We start from the raw sequence: 8,440 nt of genomic DNA, 5'->3' as shown, positions 1-8,440 counted from the left end.
GTGCCTTCCAGGGCTTGGGGCTTCTCCCAGCAGGAGAGGGGCGGGCATACCCTGCGAGGCAGAAGCCCCAAGCCTCAGCTGACACCTCCCATGTGGGGCAGAAGTCCTGAGCCCCGGCTGGGTGCCTCCCACGTGGGGCAGAAGCCCCAAGCCTCCACAGGCATGCCCACCTCTCAAACTTCTTAAGATTACTGTATGTGGCTCGGAGAGTCAGTACGTTTGGCCACCCCTGTTAGAGGGGTTCAAAATCATGCTTTAAATGGAAACCTATGACAAGCTGAACTAGAGAGACTACAGTAACTAACTGTTTAAATGTTTGATTGTTGAATAATAAAAGTTCACTCCTGATGTTTTGGATGTCTTCATTTCTTAAAGACGGTCATTTTTCTCCAGTGTTAAACTGCAATATAATTTTGATTGTAACCACTTTATTTTAAACTTTCCCGTACCTTTATGCATGACTTCATATGCATGAGTAGCTTGGTTACCATGGTTACTGCATTGACATACTTGAAGTGGTTCTCACAGTCCAAGAGGCCTTAGTCCTGGGATTTTAATCAGTGCACCAAAGGCTTTTCTATATTCAAGTGGGCACAGAAAGGAGGCGGATTGCAATATTAGCTCGGGCACATCTTGAGCCTGAAGACCTGAGAAAATGTGAGTCTTGACATACTTAATTACTCTCAAACTCTGGGAATTTACATGAGCAAAAAGTAGTTCATACAACAAAACAATTTATTTTAATATCTGACTATACCTGAAGGTTCCTGTTAGATGTAGCTATGAATCAAAATATTTGTCTACTTTGCTGAATTGGCTCTGAGGAGGCTGTTGTATAAGTGAAGCAACAATAATTTGTTGTGCATGTGTTATGCAGTATTGTCTTAAAATTTCTTAACTGAGAAGTATGTTTCCAAAACAAAAATTAAATTGCCTTATTTTTCTAAACTGGAACTCCATTTACTGAGCTCCATCTGAAAGCTAAAAGCAGGTGCTTACCTGCTCAAAGACAAGAGAATTACAAGAAGGAGGTTTCAAAGTGTTAGTTTGTATTCACAAAAAAGAAAAGGAGGACTTGTGGCACCTTAGAAACTAACAAATTTATTTGAGCATAAGATTTTATGGTTGCACCCGATGAAGTGAGCTGTAGCTCATGAAAGCTTATGCTCAAATAAATTTGTTAGTCTCTAAGGTGCCACAAGTACCAGAAGGAGGGACTCTTTTTAATACAGTACTTTGTTCTATTGTGCAAACAGCAACACACTTACCTAGCTCAGAGCTCCAGTGCGGTGTGGTGTGGTGAGGGAGAGTGGGAATGCACAGAGAACTTTCCCCCATTTGCTTGACCTGTACAAGAGCCTGTCACAATTGCAGTTTGGGGAAGCAAAGGGGCTGCTTCCTCTATATACCCCTGGAGAGGCACAGAATCCCAATGGCTGCCCTTAAGAACTTCACTCTCCATAGCTGACAACTTGCTCTTTCTTCTGGAAAACAGTACAAATTAAAGTTAAGTTAAGGCTGGTAAAAAGTTGTCAATAACTTATAAATAGAGCTGGTCAAAAATTGTTGGTCAAAATGTTTGTTTGGACAGAAACTGTCTTTTCTATACAAGATTTTTTCATTAAATGTCCATTTTTTGTAAAAAAAAAAAAAGTGTTTTCAGTAAGTGAACAACCAGAAATAAATATAATAATAATACTTATCAGTTGAACCACTCTCCCATGGTACCAGTACCTTAGACATTATACTACTTAATCTCCTAGAAAATTTTTATACAGAAACTAACTTAATAGAAATGTCTGCTGGTCAACTAGGAAACAAAAAAATTATAACTAATATCTCAATCTTTGCAGACAACTTTCCTGAAAAGAAATGTCCATATATGACATGGTGGGAAAAGGATTTGAATAAATGAATTACCCCAGAGGAATGGGCTTTGATCCAGAAAAGAGGACTCAGTTGTGGTATGATAAAAGAAAATGTCTTTAAGATACTGTTTCAATGGTATTTCACAGCAGTCAGGTTAAAAATATGTACAGTATATAGATTGAATGGGGATAAATGTTGGCCAAATTGGAATGAAAGAGAAGATTTAATGCATATATGGTAGACAGATCCAGTTGTTAAAGAGTATTGGGATGCGACTCATAACCAACTACTGCAAATTCTTAGCTATCTATTATCAATTGATCCTCTGTTAATCCTCCTGGGGTTTCCTAGGGGGATGTCTACACAGCAAAGAAAAACCTACAGCTGCACAGTGCCAGCCGACTTGGGCTCATGGGGCTCAGGCTGGGAGGCCATTTCATTGCTGTGTAGACTTCCAGGCTTGGGTTGGAGGCTGAGCTCTGGGACCCTCCCACCCTGCAGGGCCCTAAATCCGGGCTCCAGCCAGATTCAGGAAATCTTGGCAGGCAGACCAGTTGGAGGAAAAGGAATGATAGGAAATTTGGTTGTCAATCATTATTTCTATGGAACTGTATTATTGTCTGAGTGGTATTTCAAGAATGCAAGGATTCATTTGCTTGCACTGGTTTCCCTGCCCTCTATTATATTTTCTTTGATTATGTTTGGAGTGGCTAAGTATTTCTCAAACAACTGGAAGTCCTGTAATCTGTGAGTATGAAAAATGACCATCCAAAATTGTTCTCCAAATACCGTGTGTTTGACAATAAACTGGACAGATAGGTTACTTAAAAATAAAAGAAAATGCTACCCTTGTATTTTTTGAGCCACACTCAATGCCATATGCTCTAAAGCAGTGGTTCCCAAACTTGTTCCACTGCTTGAGCAGGGAAAGCCCCTGATGGGCCGGGCCGGTTTGTTTACCTGCCGCGTCCACAGGTTTGGCTGATTGCGGCTCCCAGTGGCCATGGTTCGCTGCTCCAGGCCAATGGGAGCTGCTGGAAGTGGCGCAGGCCAAGGGAGGAAGCAATGGTTTTCAACCTGTGGTCTGCAGATCCCTGGGGGTCCACAGACTATGTTTAAGGGGTCCACGAAAGGCGACTATGAAAATAAAGTTTAAGATCCCAGAAAAGGCATTCCATTTTTCTGATCAAAATTATGTGACTACCCCCACCTACAAGTCAAAACCCAGAAGTGTTGTCGTTACCAGAGAAGCCCACAGTTTGGCACCCTTTCTTACACTGTGTCAAATGCCGGTCCAAGCACATGTAACATTTATAGTTGAATTCTGTTCAGTCAGTTTTCAGTCTAAGACTTCTATGGTAGGGGTCCATGAGCCATAGTTTGAATTTCCAAAGGGGTATGACCTCCATCTGAAATTTTTTAGGGGTCCACAAATGAAAAAAAGGTTGAAAACCACTGCTCTAAAGAACAAAATGCAGAAGCACTGAGAAGCCTGGATTGTACAGAGAAAGTAGACTATGTGGAAAAAGCAGCACAAACTATCTGTGAAAATGAGACAGATTCATGCATATATCTAGTTACTGTAAAGTGCCATCAGCAGATTCCAGAATCAGTACTTTGTCTTCAGATTAGATGACCTCTATTTAATTGTAAAAACAAAGTATGTAGGTCATACTTGTAGGATAGGACACTGTATCCGGGAAAGCAATGATACAGAAAAGGACTTAGGAGTTATGAAAGATAAATAACTGAACACAGAGTAGTGCTGTGGCTAAACGGGCTAATGTGATCTTTGGCTGTATAAGCAGGGGGAATATCAAGTAGAAATAAGGCAATGGTAATACCGCTGCATTTAACTGATGATACCAGTACTGGAATACTGTGTTCTGGTCTGGTGTCCACACTTTAAAAAAAGATGTTGACAAATTGGAAAGAATTCAGAAAAGAGCTACAAGAATTATTAGAGGTCTGGAAAACGTCACTACTAATAGTAGTGGTGATAGTAAATATTAATATTATGGTGGCACCCAAAAGCCCCAATCTGGATTGGGGCCCCATTGTGTGGCATACTGTATAGACACAGAAAACAGATAATTCCTGCACTGAAGGACCAAAAAGCTAAAGAAAGGAGAGACCTTAGGCACTCAATCTATTTAGTTTATTGGAGAGAAAATTAAAGAGGTGCTTTGATCATGGCAGGGGTGTTGGAAGGGGGGCGGCCTGCGGGCAGTGCCCCCTCCCACTTTTTACTGGTTGTAAAGTTGAGAGATGGGTGGAGGGGGCGAAGAAGAGCAAGCAGAGGGTGGGATTTTGTGGGGAAGAAGTGCGTGAGCAGAGCCTCAGGGTAAGGAATGGTATGAGGGCGGAGGCTCGAGGGAATGGGTGGCTTGGAGAGAAGGGGCGGTGCAGGGGCAGGTCCCCGGGGGGGAGGGGCGGCACAGAGGGTGGGGCCACGAGTTCGTCACCGTTGGCCCCCCCATTTTTAGGGACTTTCTGCCGCTTCTGGATCATGGTCTATAAATGCCTAAACAGGGATAAGATTTCTGATTCTAGGAGACTCTTTAATCCAGCAGGCAAAGGCATAACAAGATTTAAGGCTGGAAGTTGAAGCTATATAAATTCACACTGAAAATATGGCACAAATGTTTAACTGCAAAGGTTGTTCAGCACTGAAACAGCTTATCAAGAAATGAGGTGGATCCTCTGTCACTTGCAGTCTTTAAATCTAGAGCTGGTTAAAATTTGGAATTTCCTTTCCATGGGAAAGTCCAACACTTTAGAAAACTAGAAATTTCTACATTTCCCACAGGATGGAAATTGTGAATTTTTTTGTTTTAGACAAATCAAACAGTTTTGGTTTGATTCTTTTCTAAATGAAATGGAGCAGCTGGCTGTCCGACTCCTGGGGGACTCCCCAAACTGCGTGATCCAGAACTCCCCATGCTTCCTGGGCTGCCGGGCTCCCAGCCATGGAGCAGGGGGGGTAGAAGACCTGAGAGCCCCAGCTTGAACTTGGGCTCTCAGGCTCCTCTCTGCAGAGCTGGGAGGCTAGATCTTGAGAGTCTGTGCTACAGGCAGGGCCCCCAGGTTTCTGGCTCTGTGGTAGGGAGCCTGGAAGCCCTGGGATCCCTTCCCCCAAGACACTATGTAAGGCAGGGCTGTCCTGGAGCTGCTGACATTAGAAGCCCGGCTCCAGAGCAGCTCACCAGGTAAGCTGGTGGGAAACGAGGCAGGTTTCTAATGGAAACCTGCCTGTGTTTCAGGGAAAGTTCATCAAAACCAAAATGTTTCTACAAAATATTTCAGTTTCATTGAATTGGCATTTTCTGAAGAAAAACTGGTTCATGGGAAAATACCCAACCAGCACTATTTAAATAAAGAGTGGCTGTATCTCTAAAATGTATGTTCTATGTTAACTACAAGTTATTGAGCTGATGCAGGAATCACTAGGTGAAATTCTTTGGCCTGAGTTAGGCATGAAGTCAAAACAGCTGATCATAACGGTCCCTCTTCTGGCCTTAAACTCTATGACTCTGTGTTCATGCTGTGATAGATTTGGCAATTTCCTGCAATATCGTTGAAAGACCTTATTGCATTAAGTGTATGTATTATTGTGGGCTGGGATCGTATGTACCTCTCTAGAGGGTGACAGATGTAAGACCTGGGAGTTAGAAAGACTATACTGAAAATGTGCCAGAGAAGTATGGACTTTTGGGACAATAAGCGTTAAGTGGATTTCCTGCGGAATCCCTTGGGAGAAGTTAATGCAAATTCCCCAACTCCAGTTATGCAAAAACCCAGCCTTTTGAAGCTGTGCCCTGAGGAGAAGGTCATTGTCTGCCAATTACCTGTTACAGAAGGCCAAGACCAAAGGTCCCAGCTGTATAAAGAAATAACTTTGTTCTAATCCTGGATCTTTTTTAGATGGATATGAACTTGTAACCACAGGGGAAACCCAGCTGTGGGTTTTGAAGGACTAAAACCTACCAGTGCCGTAGGCTGGACTTGCAGGGGGATGATCTCTAGTGAGTTTTTTAGCATGCGCTTAGGAACTTTTATTGTTTTTAAATTTTCTCTGTAATGCTTTTACTTGAAGAATAAATGTGGTTGCTTAGAAGGAGCTGTGTAGTAACTTGTAACTCTGGGCATGACACTGGTCATAAAGCAAAGCACAGGTGCTGGCCTTTTCAGGCGGACTGGCTTGCTGACGCTATCACAGTGTATGGCAGGGAACTATGCAGCCTTCAAATCCCCGGTCAGGAGGGAGCGATGGCTGGGAGCCAGAAGCCTAAAGAGGGTGCTGTTGGTGGGCCATCGAGGGGGAATACAGCTGCAGCATCCCTGGAACTTTGACATATGCAACTAGATGGGTAATACAGTTCTCAAAATTGGATCTTTAGGGGAGACTCATCATAATTACTTATTTATACTTGCCTCATTATTAGAGGCTACCAGATGGTGCAGCTTTAGCAGCACTGTTTTCCTATTAACAATGGATAAGATACTGCAAAGTCTACCAGTATTTAATCCTGGGGAAAATCATGACGTGCACTATCAAAATTTGGAGGCTGATTTAAACGGATTACCGAGTAAAATCTAAAAGGTGCAAGTGCTCTTATGTGAAACCCTCTGTAGAATATGGTAAAGTCACTGTACATCCTAGAGGAGTTCATTCATCCCTTGAACGGGAGTTGAGGGCACTCATTGCCTCACAGGAGTTCTTAACACTTGGCAGGACCAGGCCTTTTATGACTAAGGCCCTGACCCTGCGGAGACTTATGCATATGCCTCATTTTAAGTGTATGAGTAGTCCTATTGCACGTAATGCCCTCACTGAGTTCAATTACATGCTTAAAGTTAATCACATGCACGCGGTTTTGCAGGGCCTAAGGGCCACATAGGCAGCTCATGAACTGTACAAGCTGCAGGTAGGCAGCCAGCAGTGTGGAGGAAGTTCACAACAGCCCTGGCACACCAAATGCTCCACTTACAATAATCACTTGGTCCAGATGACCATTTGAACATGGTGGGCCCCACTGCAATGGGCTATTGAGGCCCAAAGGCTGGGCTTGCAAATTGCTGTGGTGGGGACTGAAAACAAAAGCATTTGATTTTCTTTAGATAAATAGCACTGAAACCTTGTCCTATCAACTGCACTTTGAGGGTTAACTTTGCCAAAAAAAGAAGAAGTGTGGAGTTGGGCCCTAAAAACTCAGTAACTTTTTATTTTTTGAAGTGAGTATACAAGGCATTCTGGGAAATGATTCAAGGGAAGTTAAGCAAATTTCTCCTGTTTAGGAGACACTGTGGATTGGTGGGGGTTTTGTGTGAACTTTTTTGCAACAGATACCGGGGGAGGGGGAGGGGGATGGGAAAGACATATATGGAAGAAATACATAAGAGGAAGGGCCAGATACTGCACCCTCACCCCTATCCTGTGGAAAGAATGCAGAATCTATCCCCCAAGGACTGAGTTAGTAAGGAAATGAACTCCTGTGTGTGAACGAATCAAGTACCCCAGGCATGGCCTTGATTCTGCAATGTGTAGCATGTGTGGGAACTGCTGTACCTTGCAGGAATGGGGCCTGTGCCCTCATTCAGGAAAGCACTTAAGTATGTACATAACTTCAAGGATTTAAGGCTCTCTTTGAGAGGATTGCTGCCTACAGTACATTTTTCCCCCTAAAACATGTTCTGCATAAATCTAGACAACACTAAATCAGTAATTATTTGTGGATACATTATTGACAAGGTAGAAGCATATACAAAGTAAAAAACAGAATAAAATACCCCATATACAATAATTGAAGGCCTCTAAACATCTCAGATTGTCAATAGTAAAAAAAAGCCCACCACAGAAAAAATTCATATCTATGTACATAGCTCTAGCATATAGGCCCCAAACTCAGGAAAGCACGTCAGCACAAGCTTAAATCCATTCCTGTTCAGAACAGCACTTACGCACATGCTTAATTTAGCATACGTTTCAGAGCTATCCTAATTAGGACTGCGTTCCTGAATCAGGGCCTGAAACAATAGAATGGAAATAATAAATTGCTAAAGAAATAAAAACAATTATCAAGTGAGGAATGTATAGGAGGAAAAGAAGGGGAAACAGAAATCAGGAAGGGGCGTGTGCCAAGCCATGTCACTGATAATCTTATGGGAGCATTGGTATGTGCCCCATTACCCCCTTTCACTGTTGTGATTTGTCAGTGGAGAAGTTCTCATAACTTGGGGAATGCTTCAAGATTGCCTCTTTAGCAGTGGGCGATTTGTTTCCTTCTGTGAGACTCAAGGCAATGTTACTTTCCATTTTTCAGAGTAGCAGCCGTGTTAGTCTGTATTCACAAAAAGAAAAGGAGTACGTGTGGCACCTTAGAGACTAACAAATTTATTAGAGCATAAGCTTTCGTGAGCTACAGCTCACTTCATCGGATGCATTTGGTGGAAAAAACAGAGGGGAGATTGATATATACACACAGAGAACATGAAACAATGGGTTTTATCATACACACTGTAAGGAGAGTGATCACTTAAGATAAGCCATCACCAGCAGCAGGGGGGGGAA

At 42.7% G+C, this 8,440-nt stretch overlaps 1 protein-coding gene across 1 annotated transcript in view; it reads left to right on the top strand.

Moving 5' to 3' along the window:
- The first annotated feature begins 518 nt into the window (after positions 1-518).
- IGSF5 (immunoglobulin superfamily member 5) overlaps positions 519-8,440 on the top strand; it is a 110,242-nt gene continuing 102,320 nt past the window's right edge. Inside the window, exons 1-2 of the mRNA XM_043507153.1 lie at positions 519-657; positions 1,854-1,964. The gene's annotated coding sequence lies outside the window, so the exon portion shown is untranslated. The remainder of the gene's footprint in view (positions 658-1,853; positions 1,965-8,440) is intronic.

This window comes from Dermochelys coriacea, chromosome 1, assembly GCF_009764565.3.
Source record: "Dermochelys coriacea isolate rDerCor1 chromosome 1, rDerCor1.pri.v4, whole genome shotgun sequence".
NCBI classification, from domain to species: Eukaryota; Metazoa; Chordata; order Testudines; family Dermochelyidae; genus Dermochelys; species Dermochelys coriacea.
The sequence above is the reverse complement of the archived record's forward strand: the minus strand, read 5'-3'. Positions and strand labels throughout refer to the sequence as shown.